The 2,500-nt window shown below is 39.2% G+C and overlaps 1 long non-coding RNA gene across 1 annotated transcript in view; it reads right to left on the reverse strand.

The window, feature by feature from the left end:
• Positions 1-1,698: 1,698 nt before the first annotated feature.
• LOC138003051 (uncharacterized) overlaps positions 1,699-2,500 on the reverse strand; it is a 23,579-nt gene continuing 22,777 nt past the window's right edge. Inside the window, exon 6 of the long non-coding RNA XR_011123407.1 lies at positions 1,699-2,017. This is a non-coding gene — a long non-coding RNA (uncharacterized lncRNA). The remainder of the gene's footprint in view (positions 2,018-2,500) is intronic.

Consider the following 2,500-nt stretch of genomic DNA (forward strand, 5'->3'; position numbering starts at 1 on the left):
AAGTGCCATCCAATGGCCTCACTTATTTTCTGGCTAAAGTTCATTCCCTCGGGTTGCATGTGAATGGGCGAAGATGCGATTCAATTGAGCAGCAGTCCGTATCAGTTTTCGGGCTTGAAGTAATTATTATCGTCTTTTCGCTTGTTTATGGGCCGTATGGGTCGTTTCATTTGAACAGTTCACATGTTTTCGGGATCGTGCGATATCCTCGCCTTGAGTTGTCAGCGTAACATTCCTTTAGAGAAAGATACTTCATGTACAAAAGGAGAGTCCTTCTGGATTCATCCGAAAGGTTGGCTACTGAAAGGATCAGCGGTGACGAGGTGGATTCAATTTTTTTTTTCATGTTGAATGGGTTATCATTGTGTTCAATAGAGCATCATCACTATATGGTTTTGAAGATTCTCTCTTTGAATTACTTTTAACATCTCGATCTTTGTTGACCGAGCTATAAAATCAAGAACCAGCCTATGGCTAAGAACCATTAATTAAGGGTTTTTTACAGGCTGCAAAGGCACGTAGTCCCAAGTACGACATTCCTTCAGAACAACTAGAATTGTTCCTAGGCTATGGATTTACTGTAAAAAAAAGGAAGAAATGATTGTTGTAGGCTCCAAAACTGTGTATTGCAGGTTAAGAGAATTGGGTCTGTGATTTACGTGATTAGGGCGAAGGCCTCCCGGAAAATTCTCTTTCATTAGGGTGACAAGGTAGGGGAACCTATAACTCCACTTGAAATCCAACTAAGGATCAAGTTAATGATACACAACCGTAGTCAACTTAGCGGATGACAAGGAAGGCTCCACAAGTGATACAGGCTAATTTTATTTGTGAACCCCACTAGTAACTTTTTTTCTTTCAAACCTTTACTCAGTCATTGGTATCTATGTTAATTAGAATTACTGGCTTCTTTTTCAAACAAAAATTTGTTTGGATTTTCGACATTGCATTGAAAGTAAGGAATGTTTTATTTTATGAAAGAGGTCCACGGCATGCGCTTATCCTGTAGGAGAGTAAAGTTTCTTGTGACCTTTAAAGTTTGAAACATGTTTTGGAGGGTGGGTGGGAAAGCAGTTCTGGCTGTGACAATGATTAATTCACCCTTATAATGCACTTATAAGTGGCTTTCGATTCAAAGGACATCTCCAAGAGAGCCTGGGAAATTTGCCCTAACCTCTGATTTAACTAAATACGCAAGTTTGGTATTGGCAATATCTATTTTGAGGAATCACCTCATCCTGAGAGGAACTGACTTTTGGAGTTTTTTTTTTTTCAAAATTTTTAAAACCTCAAGTGTCAACTGTTTAACGCTGTGGCACTACCTGTAACTAGGGACACTGCACAGAAATCGAATTAAATGAAATAATATTGGTTACGTTTTTGAGTAGAGGTGAAAACCAGAGTACCCAGAGAAAAGCCTCTCGGAGCAGAGTCTGGACAACCAACAAACGCAACCCACATATGACACTGAGTCTGGGAATCGAACCATTGGTGCGAGGCGAGTGTCCCTCAGCTGGACTTAGAACAATGGTTCCAATTGTGAGAGGAGAATATTATAATACAAGAAAAACAAGCTATGCCTTATTATGTATAAACGAGGAGTGTTTTATTAGGATACAAAGCTCATACACGTGACGTTTTATCGGCGTTTTGATAGGATTTTAGGCTCTTTAATGAGTTCTTGACAGGAAGACAGGAATTAAAGTTGCTTTTTGAAACATTTAATGCGTCATTGAAATGCGATGTTTAATGAAGTAATTACGGTATACGTAGTCTACAATTCAAGAAAAATTCTCTGTTCTCAGTAAAAATAGCAGTACATTTCTCAAAGATCGAATATTTGAAGACATTAATTAAGTAAACTGAGTATGCACGAAGAATTGAGCATATCGCTCGAGAAAAGGAATGGATCTCTACGGAATTCATAACCTTCTTTCTTTTCAGTTTTCGCACACCGGCTAGGCTGAGTCAGATTCTTCGCCGCTGTAATATCGATTAAATCCTTGTGTTGGTCTTCCTGTGGGAAAATGAAATTTATATGCTCAGTAACTATTAATTCAACGACTAACTATGGCGGTTTTTATAACAGAGACGCATAGTCCATCCAGACGAATTATGCGTTCTTTATGTTATCCGTCTAGTGTAAAGCCCGGGACCGACCGAGATCTACATGAGACGTATAATCCGTCTGGGACGAAATTGGGGAAACATTTTTTCTAGGTCTGTCACATTCGTCTGGCATAAAGCCGGGCACAAGACATACAATGCGTCTGGAAGAACTCAGACACAAAAAAGTTTGCCCAAGATCGTCCCAGACGACTTAGGTGTCTCTATTATAAGAAAGCCCATTCTTTACTTTTGAAAGATTACAGTGGTGCTTTCTGGCAGCCTTCAGAAACTCGTTAATATCAAACAATAATTTTGTCCAATCGGATAAACCGATGTAGTCACGAGAAAAGGGTTTGATACGATTAAGTCCTTGTTCACATTTATCTGGCAT

Source organism: Montipora foliosa, chromosome 5 (assembly GCF_036669935.1).
Source record: "Montipora foliosa isolate CH-2021 chromosome 5, ASM3666993v2, whole genome shotgun sequence".
NCBI lineage: Eukaryota > Metazoa > Cnidaria > Anthozoa > Scleractinia > Acroporidae > Montipora > Montipora foliosa.